We start from the raw sequence: 17,962 nt of genomic DNA, 5'->3' as shown, positions 1-17,962 counted from the left end.
AACAAATGCATCTAGTTCTAGGAAAGTAGCTGAAAATGACAAAAGAATTGATATCATTTTTTTCATTTTCTCACATTTTCAAAAGTTACCTGAAGGTAGTTTTTAAAAAATATGCCTTGAGTTACACTTACTGTGTATGAGGTACCCTGAGTGCAGCGACTATATATTCTGAGCCGAAATGAGGAAGGCTTTATTGGGCTTCTGGGTACAAGAGGTGGTGAGATGCCGTTTGGAGGCCAACTTATTAGAATTTCTGGCATGTTCTTTATTGTAGTACATCGGAATTTCAGGACAAACTTTAAATCAAGATAATTCTAGAAAATTCTGGACCTATTTATCAAGAAGTGAGATTTGTGATTCCTGATAACAAAGAGCTTAGAATCCAGGATAAGGGAGTTGAGGCATGCTCATGCACACCTTAAACATGGTAAAATGGTATCAGAAACCTGGAGATAACAAAGGCTATGAACATCAGACCTGGTTTGATTCTCTTTTCCTCTCTGCTACAACCCTTTCTTCTCATAACCTGAGAGATTCTAAAATGTAAACTAGCTGATGTCATTACACTTAAAACCCTGCAAGGACCTTCCATTGCTCTTTGAAAATAATTCAGAGATCTTGTTAATCATTGTATTTTCTCCCTGCTCCATCACTCAACAGGTCTGGCACATTGTAGGAACTCATTGTCTGCTGAAAAAAAAAGGAAGGAATCCATGAATGATGAATAAATATATATGCGGTGTAAAAATACTGCTGAGCATTTAACCTGAGTTTTCTTCTTTTTTCTTCAGAGAGGTCTCAGATTTCTAACACAGCTGTAGGAATGTAGTGACAACTCCTATCAATAAAAATGATTAATGTGGCTGACAGACATTAGGAACTTTAAAGCATCAGGTTGTATTTTTAGCACCTATGTCCAATTAGTTCCCCAAACCCAAAGATGTCTTATGTTTGGACACCATTATACCCGTTGGGCCATTGTAAAGGGTATACAAATTGTGATCTACACAACTTTAGACCTGAGAACAGAATCTGAGATGTGAGAATTTTCTCAAATGTAAAAAATATGTGAGTCTTCAGTGCCTTCACTGTAGTTACTTAGCTTTATTCATCTTTCATTCCCCACTGTGTCTGTTATTATACCTAAGTCTGAGTTGGGAATTAATCCGTATTTATTTGTTTAATGGGATTTTGAAATAATCGTAGGTATTCTTATAATTCGTGTTCTCATTTGGAAATAATTCCAGTTTACAAACTAATATTTTAACAATGCATAGTTGGTCAGCTTATTTTAAAAAGCTAGTAGAGAATTATAAAGGTGATTCTGGCATACCTTAAAATTTTTAACTTTTAAGACATGAAGCATACCTTTATTCCGCAATTTTTGAGATAGAGCTCAGGCCTATTCTTTGGCCATTTACATCCTATTTTTTGGGTCCACTGGTAAAAGTTCTGACTTATCTTTATTATATTACATTAACTGCAAGCTTAAGGCATGAGCCTAAATTTCCATATTCTTAGAAATAGAATGAGAAGTAAGATACTTCTGACAATATCGGTTCAGAATCCTTTTAGGCTTTTTATCTTCCTTCCCATGAACCTTATACAGTGGCCTTGTCCACAACTTATCTGAGAGTGAATTTTTAAATGAGTCACCTATTTTTTTCATCTTTCCAAGCCATTCAATTTCACCTTGATGGAAACAACCATTCTGTTTTCCCAGTTACACTTCGTTTATTCAGTAGTAAATTAAATTACATACTTATAATTACCAATACAATCGGCATAAAGAGATTGGGAACAGACATCAACTCTTAGTAAGCATAGCATTCAAAGATAGGAACAGAATGTCAACATTCCAGAAGATGCATTAGTGTGAGCATTCACTTACTCTTTTTTGTTGTTGTTTTTTTTCATTCACTTACTCTAAGCAGGATCTGCTAACCTGAGTCAGTTTGGAGAACTATTGTTTTGTAATTGTAATTATGTTGTAAGTACATGATTAATAACCATTGTCTAACTAATGAATATAGTCAGAGAGAGAGTATGCACAGCATCTCCTAAAGAGCCTCATTATTTAGGCTACAAAGAACTTGACATTCTGGACCACACACTGATCTTGACTACTTTGTGACTGTGACTTTAAGATGAAGAAGAACATTTGTGAATCGGATCCTTTGTACACTATTCATTTAAGAAAGTGTTGACTTTAAAAAGTGGTGACTGAAGATGGAAGAAGTGTGAAATTCAACTATAGTTGTGAAATTCACAATCATTTACACTTTGATGCTAATGGTTCTAATGAAAATAACTTTTGCATATAGCACATTTAAAAGGGTTTTCAGGAACATTATCTCATTTGAGCCTCACACCCTATGAGCTCAGTACTGTAGGTATAGTCATTACCCTAGTTTCTGAGATGAGGGAGCTGCGGCCCAGGAAAATGGAGTGATTGCTCTATGATTTTATGACATTAATATATAATAGTAATTCAAATCATAACACTTCAATTTTTTGTTTTTCCCTGTTTGTTGTGTAATAAATTATCTTGAGCATTTGTTCAATAGGGGGAAAAAGTGCAATGAATTACTACTATTTTTACCCTTAACTCCATTGCTACATGCTTACTACCCTATGAGTTAATATCTCTGTAGAGGTTTGTTTTTCCTACAAGACAGAGCTACAGGAAAACAGTGGTCATCTCCTCTTTGAATGCCAGTCCTATTTTTAATAGGACATATTAATTTGGCTGAACTGATTTCTAAGAGACAGAACTTTACCCATTTTAGGAATAAGAATACATCTTCGGAGCATGTTGTATTATTTCTAAATAAAATTTGGTGTTTTTCAAAAAGAGAGCAAGAAAAAAACTTGGAGATTTGAAGAGAAAGAACACTTCAGTGCCTTTTTAAGAGAACCTCAAGATGAGATGATTCATATTATTATCCTCACATTCGTAGGATGTTTGCTTACTAAATCTGTTTTTTCTATTTTTAATTCACTATTCTTTCTTTTTATTAACTTCTTCATGCTGACTTCATTGTGTCTTTTAATTATTAAACTACTTGAGTTGAATATTCATTTATTTTATATTTTCTTTGTTTTAATTTTTTATTTATTTATGATAGTCACAGAGAGAGAGAGAGAGAGAGAGAGAGAGAAAGAGAGGCAGAGACACAGGCAGAGGGAGAAGCAGGCTCCATGCACCGGGAGCCCGACGTGGGATTCGATCCCGGGTCTCCAGGATCATGCCCTAGGCCAAAGGCAGGCGCCAAACCGCTGCGCCACCCAGGGATCCCTATTTTATATTTTCAAAAAATATTGAAAATATCTTTGTCAGGTTATGATATGAGTCTTATCCTGGCTTTGATGAAATAATAGGAAGCTTCATCTTTCTCTACTTGATCAGAAAACATTTAAATAACAAAAATTATTTCTGTAAGAGTTGGAAGGATTTTCTATAAAAACTGGCAGTTTGGTGGAGTAACTTTCACTTTTTTTTTTTTGATAGGTTGCTATATGTTCTGGATTTCTTTTAATAATTTATATTTTCCTAGAAAACTATCAGTTTCCGTTTCATTCATGGTTAAAAACTTATTTTCAGAGTTAAATAAACTAATCCTTTACTCATTTAAAATTTTTTCTTTGTATATTTTATTATTTTGTCTTTTATATTTTAATTTTAATTTGTTATTTTAAGAAGCATTTATGCTTCTTTCCCTTTTTTTCTCTTAATGATTAGCTAATGGTATGTTTTAAAATAATTTTTCTGCCCTCCTGCAAGTAATTTCCTTTCTTATATATTTATCAGTTCCAATTTTTGCCCTTTATTGTCTGTTCATTTCTATTTTCTAATTTCTGGTTTCATCTTTACTTATTCCTTCATTTTGTCTTCCTTAGGGGTTTGTATCTTACTGTGTATGTTCCAAGTTCTTGAACTGAATTCCTTACTTAATTTAATATTATTATTTAGTGATGTGTTTAAGTCTATAAACTATCTTCCTGTATGTAGGACTTTTTTATATGTCTTTTAAAAATGTTTTTCCTTTTATTATTTTACAATTTTTCTGTAATGTTAACCTTGATGTTTCTTTCAATTGTAAATTTTGTGAGAGGCAGTTTTTACATTTCAAAAAGGTGAGGATGTTTGTTTTACATTTAAATTACATTTATATTATTATTTGCTAGATTATTGAATTCTAGATAAGAAAAGCGATCTGATTATTTGTACCTTTTGGTATCTATTATGTTTTCCCTGAGGCTTAATATATGGTCAACTTTTACAAATTATCTGTGGATACTTTATGGTGAATTCTCTTTATGGTGATATGGACAGTATACATTGTGTTATATATTATGCATATATATACACACAAACATTTATTTATCTCGCTTTCTCCCTTTATATGTTTGCTGTATTTCACCATAAAATATATATAAACATATGTTAGCATTATATATATATATATATGTGTATATATATACATATATATATATATATATATATATATATCACAATCAGAATTATTATGTGACTCGGCATAATCCTTAAATCCCCATTATCTGAAGCTTCCATCATGCTCTTAAAGCATGTTCTTTGTCCCTATTCCTAAAGATTCTCATTGAATGAGTCTAAAACTTAGAGTCCCTCCTGCAGTAAGCAGGCCCTCTGTTGAGTAGGAGATTGTAGTGACTTAGAAGAAGGCCCTTGTGCACTCAGATCCTGTTTGACATTTGGTGTTGACTCAGCTCATTTAACTTTGTTTAGCAGCAACAAAACTGACCACATCTTTCCTTCCCTTTCTGATCTTAAGGCTGTTTTTCAGAGTTATAGGTAGTATGATGTATTGGTACTCTGCCTTTCCTCAATTTTGTTAAAAGTTTGTTTGGGTTATAACCATTTCCTAGTTTCATTGGGCATGAAAGTTTCTCTATTTTACATTATTTTTCTGTTTTCATGGTTTTAAAGAGAGCTCATTTGCTCACCTTTTGCCAGAAGTTCTTTAAAATTTTTTCCTCAATTAAGCCATAATCCTATTCAGCCAGTGATCTATCTCACCTTTATTTATTATTTTACAAAGTCTGTGTTTTTAAAATTTTCCTGAAACTATAAATCATTTGCTCTCTTAAAAATCTGGAATCAATATTTAAATCTAGCTTTGGTATACTATACTCATTTTCTAACATTTTAAAAAGATTTTTATTTATTCATGAGAGACACACAGAGAGAGGAAGAGACATAGGCAGAGGGAGAAGCAGGCTCCCCAGGGGGAGCCCAATTTAGGATGGTCCCAGGACCCAGGGATCACTCCCTGAGCCAAAGGCAGACTCTCAACCACTGAGCTACTCAGGCATCCCTCATTTTCTAACTTTTAAATACTCATTCTTGCCTAGTTTTTCCACTATTCCTCTATTATTTGAATAATACAGGTTTATGTAAGTTTAATCACCCATGCCCCCAGATAGTGTGGTTTTATTCTTGGGTTTACTACCTATTTTCCAGGGGATTTATTCAGATCCTTCTTTTGAAATAGAAGTTGGACAATTTAGCATTATCATACATCAGATATTCCACAATTCAGGGATTCAGTAGCCTGAGAATGGTAGAAAGAAAGTTGAATCTTTTGTCAGTCACAGCTGGGTCATTTAGTAAAATTTGTGCAGCTTTTCTCAACATTTGAATAATGGTACCAGAGTTCAGTTTTGAAAGGTAGAGATTAACCTTTCCTGCCAAGGGACATAGACATCAGTTATGGATTTATCTTCCTTGTAGCAAACTAATCACATGAGTGAGAGGGTATTTGAGAGGATTGTCCCATGGCCTATAGACTTTCTGTTTGGGAAGGTGTATGTTTTCTCCACCATAGACAGCCGCCTTTGTTGCTGTTGGTCAGGAGCTGTGAAAAAGGCAGAAATTCAGTTAATTTTTCTCCCCTTGTGCATCTTCATCTTCAGACTTTGCCCCTTTAACATATGGTTGGATAACAATATAGTTTATAACAATGCTATTTTGAGGTATCAAAACTAAGGCATAGAGAGGTCAAGTAAATCAATCAGCTTTAAGATTAGAAATTGAGTGTGAACACAGTGAACTCAGCTCTACAGCTGGGATCTCTACCACTATGCTATACTTTCTTTCTACTGGGATTTATTGAATGCTGATGATTCAAAGCTCTGAACTGGCCAGACATCATACTATGATTTTACAGAAAGCATGAATTTTTTAGATCTATAGGTAATATGTGAGCCTCATTTAGCCAAAGTGCTTGCTATTCTCTCAATTTTATGGGTCTCTTGATTTGTATGCTTACTGATCTCTCTCCCTACCCATTCTCTTGTGGAAGTGCATATGGACACTATCACAGCCAAAAGACACTCAGCCAAAGAGAATGGAAGGAGGACAGAGATATGAACCATCCACAAAAGGAATAATCAACTTCTGGATATTTGAAAATTGATTAAATAGTATCATGATTTCTTTGTTCATTTTCTAGGAGATATACCCAAGGCTTTCTAGGAATAACCTAAGGTAGGGTAGTTGTTTTGTAGCTTTTTTTATAGGCCTACTCTTTTAGACCCATCCTGTTAAAGAAAGGTATGATTAAGATGAAACCATCAATTGATCAAACATTCTGTTCAGATTTTTCTTTTTTATTTCTAATTAAATTTGATATTTTTCCAGAGTACAAGGAGCATCATGGTTCAATTGGCTCAGGGAAACAAACAGAGTATTTTCCTATAACTACTCAGTCAAAGGTCAGTTGCTAGGATTTGGTTGTTTATCCTCATGCAGTAAGGTATCATCTTTTCTCTTTTCTTTAAGCTTGACATCAATATAAGGGAGTTCAAGTTCCCTCTGCTGTTTCCAATGATTGATTTTTGAAGCAGAGGAAACATCCTTTTGCTGCACAAAGATCTGAGTCTACTAAGGCTTGTGAGGGCACAAAGCATTTCTATCAAATTTTTTCTTTAGAGAGACTTGAGAAAAAATTTAAAAACCTACACTTATAGCTATGCAAATGTACTCAAATATCTGCAGATGACCAGAGATGGCAAATGCATAACATCAACCCCACCCTTCCTGCATCTAAACCTGATAAGTTTCATTGATCAGGTTCTCTTAACCATGCTATACTCACATGCAATCTTTCAATAAAGGAGGCTAAGACTAGATGATCTTATGATGCAAGTAAGCAAGTAAACAAACACCTATTTGACACTCGTGCATAGAATAACACGCCATCTGGGCAGCCCGCACAGTTCTTGACTTTTCTTGTCATCTTGGATTTTGCCATATTGTTTAGCACTTTCCCTTTCAACACTAATAAAGGAAAAAAGTCTTAAATAATAGTTGTAATTGTATTTGTTGGAAATACTGAATCGAAGTAGAAAGCAGGTTATCTCGATCTGTCTCCAACTCGGCTGCCTAGTTTTGCTTGAATTACTGTCTGCCTTCCTTCATCCCATCTGGACTTCCTTTAGCCTACTGGTCCTTCTGAACTACCGTGGAGGTGCCTAGTGCAGGAGCAATGCCTTTTTATTGAAAGTCTACTATGTTTTACTTATTTTACATCATTACCTTTAATCCCTCCAAGAATGCTAACAGGTATTTATGATAATTCTATTTCAGAAATAAAGCAATGGAGGTTGCATTAGAAGATTGTAGAGCCTCCATGTGGAGCTGAGTCTTGATTCAGAGACTCATGTTCCCTTCAGTGTTCTCTTACAGAAACTGTGAAAGTTGCAATTCATGTAAAAAAGAAGAATCCATATGCAGATAAAAGTCTGCAGGGTGTGGGGAAGATATCTATAGAACTACCATAAAGAATTTCATTTAAATATTTTTCATATAGGTTCATACCTAGCTTTTGTGAGTTTAACTTGCCCAGGTTTTACTTTGTACATAGTTTATTTTTATGTAGCATGATATTAAAGTAATGAGTTACTATTCAAAATCCAATGACTCTCACATCAACAAATCTATAGATACTGAGTCCAGATAATATGGGTCTCCATGTTTTTGGAAAGGAGAAGCAAAGAGACAAAGTTTATGGAAAGAAGATTTAAGAAACTTCCCCAAAAGCAGCAGTGGGATCTCTATTAGCTTTAAGAATAGGAATACAAATTTGAATGGCTTATAAATTATAAATTCAGTCTATCCCCTTTTCAAGAAGCACAAGGATTCTCTCTTCAGAGGGTGATCAGCAGTGTGTGCATTAGTCAGTACCATCCCTTCTCCTGTTTCATTTTTTTTTCTGCTAGGAAATTTACTATTATTTGTATTTGGAGGTCTTTCCTATAATTATATCTGAAGCTGGGAATGAGGTGTGACATCAGAGGTAGAAAGAGAGAAGAGGAAGTTAAAATTAACATTGGGAGCAAGTGAAGAAGGTAGTTGGGACTTCCAGAAAGGTGAAAGGAATGCAATCACTTCCCATCCTCAGAATCAAAGAAACAGAGCTTTTTAATGAGGAGTGATTACTAGAGTCATATACTATATAGAGTTCAAAGATCAGAACTGGGAAAAGGGCCACTGCTTTGGATGCTTATGAGGGCAATAATCTCTTTTAATAATGCTATTTTGGTACTCATTGATAGATACAAAAGCTGAATTCAAACAGTTAAAAAAGGGAGAAGTAGAAGGGCTGCACTCATTGGGGCTATGGTTATATTTATTCTATTATTTCATTGTCCTGATACTGTTTCCTACTGATCCAACTTAAAGTCTGATCTAAAACTGATTTAGGTACATATGTGGTGACTGATACTGAAATGACTGAATTATAGAAATTTTTTTTTTAGAAATTCCTTTTAAAATGAAGCTAGTTTTTCTCTCTCAAAACTGAAAGGATTGTATTATTAGGGCTGCTTTAAGCAGTGAATTTATTGTACAAGTCACAGTCTCACTGGGTATCTTGCCTAAGTAACTTTGTTTAGAAGATAGATGGTTGGTTCAGATGCAAAAGGTGAACTCGGATTAAATAAAACAGCAAATTACAGATAAGATGTACTGCCTACTTTGTGTTCTTCTTTTCTTTTATACCCCCCATCTATAAAACACAATGACCTTATTAAGATTAGGTGTTCATGGTTCCCCTTTATAGACTGTTAAACAGACCAGACCTAGAAGTTCTGTTGATTGATGCTCCAAAATAAGGTAGGCTGCATTTCTACAAGTGACAACACTGATCATGCCACCCAGAAATGCCAAAGGAAGAGCTGCTTTAAGAAGGGGGCAGTCAGACCTCTAGAGCATCTACTATGCTTCCATCTGATTAGAACGAAGAACCAATATCATACAGAGAAGGACAATGACTAAAATTGAGCCTTTCTGATGGCTAGGGGAAATTATCCAGATGACCAGGGCATATTGACTCTAAAGCAGAAGACCTGAATTCAAGCCATGGTGTTATTTATGTGATTATGAACAAGTTACTTAACCTCTTGATGTATTTCTTCCTTGCACAGGAGCATAAGGACATCATGACATCTGGACTAATATCCTACAGAATTGTAGAGAAGGTGAAATATAAAACACAAGCAACTATATATGAAAAGTGTTATGTTTTTATCTCCCCAATGCTTGGATTTTTATTTAACATTACAAATATTTTCTGAGGGATGCGTGGGTGGCTCAGTGGTTGAGCATCTGCCTTCAGCTCAGGGCATGATCCTGTGATCCCAGGATCAAGTCCCACATCAGGCTCCCTGCATAGAGCCTGCTTCTCCCTCTGCCTCTGCCTCTCTCTCTGTGTCTCATAAATAAATAAATAAATAAATAAATAAATAAATAAATAAATAAAATATTAAAAAAAACAAATATTTCTGAACAGATCTACCAACCTAGAAAATGTTAGTGATCAAGAACTCTTTAAAGTTTCATTTACCTGTTTCATTTAATATACCGAAAACTAAAAACACAATCATCCCACAAACAAACAAACAAGCAAACAACCTGAATTAGGAGAGAAGTCATTTGTCCAAGTAGTAATTTGTACAAGTAGTGAGTGGAAAACTCTAGATAAAACTGTATTCTTGGACTTCCAGGTTTTTGCATATTCATACAGCATTGCTAATGCAGGTACTTAATAATTAAAGATTTCAATGAAAAAATAAAAATAAGTGTAATCTTTTTCAAATCCAGTCAGGACCATCTTTCTATGAGATGAACCCACCTTCTAATACTTTGTTCAGAGTGCTAGTACCTTACCATCTCTCTTCTATGAGGACTGCTATGAATCTGTAGCAGTAATAGTCATATTGCCCCCTTATCCTGCCCCTTGAATGGATCCACAGTGGAATGGTCCACATAGGGGCAACTGTCCTGGGCATTTGCTGCCTGGATTCCTAGAGTAAAAGCTATGAGACTGGGCAGCTGTAAGTGGCCATGTTTCCTGCCATAAGTTTCTAGAGAATAGAGAGGTGGTTTGGAGAAAGAAGAGGAGGGGAGAGGAAGGGAAGAGAGGAGAGTGGTATGGAGTGCAAGTGGTGGGGGTGGGGGAGAGAAAGCTACTATACAGAGTAGAAAAGAAACTTGTGAAGCCCAGGTCCTTTTAAGCTGAGTTTCAGGCCAGACTCTTTCCAGAAATTTATTCACCAGCCTAGTTTTTCTCTTTTGAATTCCCTGATAGACATGCTGGTTAGCATATGAGCTTTGGGGTCAGCTGAACTGAGTTTAAATTCTATAGCCACACTTACTGGCTTGGTGATCTCAGGAAAGTTATTTAAACCCCAGAGCCTTATTTCCTTAATCTGTATCAGGGGATAAATGGTCCTTTCCTTGTAAGGTCTTTCTAAAGCTTAAATAGGGTACTGTGTATAAAATGCTTACTCCAGGCTTTGTACATCTTAGACACTTAGTAAATGGTAACTATTAGACACTCATACATTCGTGGATTTAGACATTTGCTAGTGTAGAAAGAAATCTTTCTTAGGAACCATCTGGCCCATTGATTCTCATAAAACCCTCTGTGGAGTCTTACCTGCTTTGTAAATGCACTGGGAGAGGGCAAGGATAAAGGAGCTGGGGGGATTCTCCACCCTGACTTCTTCAAATAGAATGCCTCTGGTTTTTATCTGTCATATTTTGGCCTCCTCCTTAAAAAATAATGTTAGAGTTCAGCAAAAAGAAAAGAGAATTGAAAACATTCCAGGGCAACTTTCAAATGTTATAAATGAGAGAAACAGATGCCGTGAGTAGAGTGACTTGCTTCATTGCCTATCTTGTGAGATGATTCTGGGAAGTACACAGACTTCCCATTAATATCAGCAAGCCTGAAGGGGTGTTTGTTTCGTCACTGGGTCACCTTCACAGGTAATTCCCCAGGTACAAGGTTCCAGATGAGAGTGGTTCCATGTCCGAGTGCCAGAGTCTGCCTGAAGTTACAGATGGGGTCTGCAGCCAGATTAATCATCTGATACTATAAAGCCAATGTGTAGGTAGTTTAAAAAATGACAATGACTACACCCACTCTGCAGAATAAAAACTATTCTGTTCTCACCAGGTAGTTTAGGAATCATTAAAAACAAAAACTGCGAAGAATTTAAAATAGGCTTTGGAATGAACTTCTGATTCTTATGGGAAATGGGTAAAATCCTTAGTCATGTACAAGAAAGGGAATTGTCTCTATTGTGGTCTAGTCTAGCTCCCTCTTCATCATTCATGGTTTGTTGATAGAGTTAACATCCCACCCCAGCCTGGATGATGTTTCTCCTTTCTTCAATCAAGTTTTTAGTCATAATTATGGTGAAATTTTAGTCTCTGCATCTGCAATGGCTCAAAGATTATACTGTAAATCAACTGATTTCTAAGAAAGCTTCAATTCTGAAAAATGCCTGTTGCCGGCTAGGAAATAATCATGATTAAGATGACATTAATAGACAGTGTTTCTCGAGCACTGCAATGCTTCTGCTAGGTTGCAGATTGACAGGAAGAGAACCACTCCCAACACATGTACATACTTCAAGGTTACATTAAGTTCTTGATTTAATTAGCCAAAGATGCAAACCTAATCAGAAGAGAGGTAGTCACACAGGATAGGAGCGTATGCAGCACATCTCCACGTAGCTCCCTGGGCTCCCCTCAAATTGTAACAGGAGCCCACAGCTGCCTGAGGCAATGTGCACACAAAGAGGACAAATGGTCATGCTTGCCCTGCCACTGCCTTTTCAAATCCAAGGTCTGGGTCATTTTCTGGAAGGAATCATGTAACAACCTATTTGCTTCTTGACCCCAACTCAGCGTCAGCAAGATGCATCTTTCACCAGGGAGTCAGCAGTCTCAGGGCCTGGGTGTCCCAGAATGGAAACTCTGCTTCTGAGTTTCCAGAGTTCTCTGGGAAACCCTATGTTCCAGTGAGTATTCCCTGGGTGCCCCCATTCTGGGGTATACTCTCATGCAGTGCGTCATTGAATCCCCATGAAAAGCTATTACAGATTCACAGTCACTATCCATAGCCTTAGGCTCATCTAAGTTTCTAAATTCAGAACTTCCAGATTTTAGACAGGCTGTATGGTACACATGACTTACTAATTTGTGCGCCTCCCCACGCCCCCGGTCCCCTACCGTGAAATCTGAGGCAGTAGCCAGCAAGTGCTCACTTTATACCTGGAATAAAGACAGACTATGAATTGCCTTACTTTGGTTCAGTCAGAATTTGCTGCAAATTAGTTTGTGCTGAATGTGTGAATGAATGATCATTTGGTTCTAGGAACATTGTGGGTGTTGCCTGCAGACCAGGGTTTGTTGACCTGTAGTATGACCTTCATCCTGCAGCGAGGAATTTCAAGTTTAGAGAGTTTAAGCAACTCACCCAAGGTTACAAGCAGTAAGTGGTAGGGGAAAAAAATCCCAACTGAAGTCTGCCTAGACTCCAAGTTTGCTTCTTTAATAACAATACCATATACCTACCTTGGCTCTCTGTCACATTGAGGGAAGTTTCCATTTTCTGAGTCTTTCTAATAGGGTCTGGACCAGGGAGAGGGCAGCGAGGCACTGACTTCAGGTGCAAGACAAAAGGGAAGATGCCAAACAACTCAGTTACCAAGATAAAAAATTTAAAATTCAGTATATTAACAATTTAACTTAATACAAAAAAATCCCTGATGAACCAAATATAAAACATTTAAATCAAGATGTGATCAGTGTTATTGGTTTTTCATTGTGTCCAAGACTGCACTATGGCTCCAACAGCACTGCTGTCTGGTTGCTGTCTGAGTACTGCTCTTTCTCAGTTCTCACTGCAGTAAGAGGGAGTATGACAGCGCATTCCCTTTTCAAGGAGGGTGGCTCTACACTGGGGCCCAGGAGAAGCAGCGCTCCAATGCACAGAACCCATGCACATCACTATGCTCCCTGATTACTGGGATGAAAAATCCCTTCTGGCTACCCGGACATGATTGTTAAACTGCTACATCCCAGCCTCAATTACACAAAGAGAAGGGCTGATATTGTTCATAGATATTTCAACAGAGTTGAGGGATTGGAATGGAAATGTTTAAGTTGGTCTACTTTCACGTTCAGGATTGTTATCAGCCAAGGCTCAGGAGAAAAGAGAATCCACTCTAATGAAGAGAATTTTCTGAAGGAATATGAATTACTGGGTCAGGTGACAGAAAGAATATTGGATACCTAGAGATAAGCAACAGCGGGAAGCTGATAGCACCCTCTGGTCTAAAGGGAAACAGGTAATAAAACTGGTGTTCCCAGAATCGGAGAGAGCTTGAACAGTGAGAAGGGGCTGCCAGACAGGAGCCCTGGTTGTGAAGGGGCCCTGCCCAAAGCAGGGAGGAAGAGGGGAACCCAAACTCTCATTCCCCTGACTGGTAGGGCAGAGCTGGCAGGGAGCCTGCTGGTGCAGGGGGCTCAGTCTCCTGGGGAAGAGAAAGGCATCAAAGAGACAAGAGAGTATATGGGGCAGGGAGAAACTGGAAAAAACCACACAATGAGTTGTGTTCATTGATTTTCACAAGCTCAGATTCCTATCAAGGTACTCCTGTCTTTTAGTGACAGAGCCAAGAAGCTGTTTGATGAAAGCAGGAGGAATGCAAAGATAGTCACCACTTAATGTTATCACTACCACCTAAGGAAAATAAATGCTTTTCTGCAAGATTGTTATTGATTACAGAGTATTATTCCCATTGTGCAAAAAAAGAGACTGATTTCCTTCCCCTGTTTTCATAATCATAAGAACAATTAAATTGCATAGAAAAGAGAAATACTTATGCTAATGTGAGGCCTTGCAATATGACTTAGATTTCTTTATTCTCCTAACCCAAACAATAAGAGAAAGAATAGAAAAGAAAGCAGGAAGATTTTAAACACTAAATGATCCTTCTGAATCAGCATTCAAAGACAACAGAAGGACTCAATGGGGATTTAAGTGAAGTAGCTATTTTTGTACATATTGTAAGAGCATGGTTAAAGAGTGATGGTCATTTACTTGGTATGACTCATGGCCAATGACGTAGACACATTCGGGAAGAAGCTGCGAAATCTAACTTGGGGTAACTATAGATTTGCCTTCCATTTGCATAGCTACACTGGGATATTATTTACTCTGGTATTCTGATGAGTAAGGAGGAGGAGGAGAATGAGAGCAGCATAGTTACCTGCCCCTGGGGTTGACCAGGAAACAGTCTACCATGACAGCAGATCTCTTGGTTCTGGTCCTTTTGCATGCCTTCAAGTTTTATGCCATAATTTATGACCAAATGGCTTTGCTGGTCTCTTCTAATGCTGTGTTAACTTTCTGCTGCTACTGGGCTCAGTTCTCCATGGGTCACCTGGATCAAAACAATGGCCAGCCTTTTAAATGCCCTTATCATAGAATTGGATAAGTTACTTGAGGTTAATGTAAGCCATCACATAGAAAATGCTATTAAAATTTTTCCTATAATTATATCACACATATCTCAAAAAGGAGTTTTCAGGCTATCTACCTTATTGGTAGGATTTTGTTTCATGTTGATAGCACTATTTCCTCCTTTGTGTGGACATTTAACCATATTTTAAATATTCAGTTTCTTTTTCTGCCTCAGCTTTCCACTTTCCACTGTAATAGAATGAAACAATTTTTTTTTTTTTTTTTTTTACCTTTCTTTTTTCTTTCAGACAATCCCAAAGGAGGAGATACCAAAGTAAATTTTCAGGACAAATTGGTTTTGGGGAAGTGCTTATTCATTAAATTTAGTATAGCCAGTGTTTATTATTTTTTCTGTATATAACATTGGACTTTGTGTTGGGAATTTAAAAATACATAAGGCTCAGGCCCTCATTTTCAGAAATGTCAAGTCTGATGAGGGAAACAAACTTGTAAAGATAATTTCATCTAGTGTGTTAAAGATAATAACCAAAGTATAAATACACTTTCCTGGATGTAGGCATTCTGAGCCAACATGCATAAACAATTAGAGAATAAATTCAAATACTTGTATTTAAAACAGCATGGTAATGGTGATTAATTAATTAATGTAACATGCATAAAACAGCCTAATGCTTGTCACATATGCATCCAAAAATGATTTGTATTATTTATTGACTCCAAAAAATTATTTGCACCATGTATTTCTCCCTTCTAAAATTTTCTGTTAGGCAATTACAAGGATCATCAATGCTAAGCTAAACAGAGCTGATACAATTATACACTCCATGTGTATGTGTATACAATTAAAGAATCATGAATTTTGTTTTGAGGTGTAACTGACATGCACCCATTCTGAGGATGAAAAGACTGAGGTTTAGATGGTTTGAGTGACTTGCCCAAGTCACTGAGCTGTTTGGAGAACCCATGCTTGGTAATCCTGTACAGTACCTTACACTTCAGAGAATGGCTGTCTTCCCTGCTCACCTCATCCTCTCCCTGTAGTTTCTGTCTGCATTAGAAATGTCCCTCCTCCCATGAACATTTCTGATTCATGCTTCTTTGACAGTGAAGCTGAGCTGTTCTAACATTGATGAAGTGTGAATGAGATGCTGTTATTAATACAAACAGAGGCACCCTCTGGGTATTATGCATTTATCAGATCAAGCATCAAAATATGAAACTACAAAAACAACTAATGAAAACAAAATGAATATTGTTAGCTAAATTAATGCTGTCATCTTCCCCAAGTGTGTCTTCAAATGAAATGGTCCAACAGCAAAAATAGAACAAGCTGGGAACACTTAGTTCTATGGTGTAGAGAATTTGAAACACAGACTTATTTTCCAATGTGTTAAACTGCTCAAGTGTCAGTGGTGAATGACTATTAGCATGTGAGGACCCCAGAAAAATCCAGTATGCCCCCTCCCAGCATTTCTTATAGAATTACAGCATAGAACAATAACAGCCACATCAATAAAATTAATCTGGATTTTGGAACCCAACCCAGAGATACCCCCCTGCCTCCTACTCACTCACCTACTTACTTTAGGAGTTTTAAAGGCATTGCCACTGTCCCCTTCCACTGCCAAAATATTTGACTGCCTTTGCAGCTGTGCTTTGCTTCACAGACAGCAGGAATACCAAATCAAGAAAGCATATTGCTGTGCATATTTATTTGTTGAAACTAAGTAATACTCCTGAGAGTAGTGAAATTTGTATCTGTACCTATTAAGCTCATTTTCTATCCTTTTCAATTCAGTGGTTTATGCCTTTGTGGTCCATGCTTACATGCAGAAACACTCTAGTTTCTGTGTACTGGAAGCATGGTGGTAGGTCAAGGCTTGCTCTGTCACCTCTAGAGTTGCCTGGGTTTGAAGATAGTGGCAATTCGAGTACTGATGGTTCAAGGTTGTTTTGTCATAAAAAGTGGTGGGAAGGGGCCATTGATGATTCCTTTAATTTCTCTATTGTCCAACATGTCTCATGAATGGGATTCTGCTAGAGGAAATCAGAGTGAGAAGCTAAGGCACCTTCTCCTATAAATGCTGTCCAAAATCCAAAGTGGATAATTCTGGCCAATGAGATCAACCCAGATGCCAGAAAATGCATATAGAGCATGACATGCTCAATGGCTAAGACCTTCTGACCATCACTCCAGTCACAACGATACTTGCCTGACAGTGATAATTGCAGAGCATAGATTTTATGAGAGTCTTTGCGTAACTGATCTAAAAACATTATGATGTTATTTGCTTTAACTCTTTCAAATCTCAAAATTTAACACTTTATTCAATTTACACTGAAAATTTGGAAGTAGAAAAGATATTGTGTTTGGCATCCCAAAGGTCACAGTACAGTAGCAAAGACATGGGCAGGTAGTACTAAATAATATGAGTGATGCCGTAAGGTTGGCTGGGATGTGTCAGGGAGAGGTGGGATTACTTAGAGAAAGTAGGACAGGGATTGACATCGAACTAATCCACGAAGAATAAGTAAAAATTCTCTGAACAAGGTAAAAAGTATTAGAAACAGAAGGAAGATTGCATGTGAGAAGTATTATGGACACTGATAAAAATCGGCTGCTTCTTGAGATTTGTCATTCTACTTCGTGGTGTCCATTTATTTTACCTGGAAGAAAATAAATTAGTAGCATGTGAAAAGCAACAACAACAACAACAACAACAAACAAGACAGAGGTTCCTTCAGTCTTTTGGGTCTAAATATATGTCCTCATGAAATCCTTATATTCAGGCCACACTTGAACCATGCTTGAGACATTATGTAACTATTGAAATATTGCAAGATCTCACTGACCATCACCATTCAGTCAGGACTGGAGGTTAAAACTTATAAAGAGATTTTTATATTCTTTTTTTTAAAAAGATTTTATTTATTCATTCTGAGAGACACACACAGAAAGAAGGCAGAGACACAGGTAGAGGGAGAAGCAGGTTCCATGCAGGGAGCCCAATGCGGGACTTGATCCCTGGACTCCAGGACCACTCCCTGGGCCGAAGGCAGGCGCTAAGCTGCTGAGTCACCCAGAGATCCCCCAGATTTTTATATTCTGATAAAATGATCGATGCTTATGCCATTTT

General features: G+C 37.0%; 1 pseudogene across 16 annotated transcripts in view; it reads left to right on the top strand.

Moving 5' to 3' along the window:
- LOC144313021 (DDB1- and CUL4-associated factor 13 pseudogene) overlaps window positions 1-17,962 on the top strand; it is a 203,703-nt pseudogene that overhangs the window by 141,275 nt on the left and 44,466 nt on the right. For 14 of the 16 annotated variants that reach the window (XR_013378857.1, XR_013378845.1, XR_013378875.1 and 11 more), the window contains one exon: window positions 9,469-9,750. The exons of the other annotated variants lie outside the window; for them this stretch is intronic. The product of XR_013378857.1 is annotated as a DDB1- and CUL4-associated factor 13 pseudogene, transcript variant X41 (transcript). Of the gene's footprint in view, window positions 1-9,468; window positions 9,751-17,962 lie in introns of those variants that run through there. 16 annotated transcript variants of the gene reach the window in all.

Source organism: Canis aureus, chromosome 1, assembly GCF_053574225.1.
Source record: "Canis aureus isolate CA01 chromosome 1, VMU_Caureus_v.1.0, whole genome shotgun sequence".
In the NCBI taxonomy this organism is placed as follows: domain Eukaryota; kingdom Metazoa; phylum Chordata; class Mammalia; order Carnivora; family Canidae; genus Canis; species Canis aureus.
This window is presented reverse-complemented; position numbering and strand designations above follow the sequence as displayed.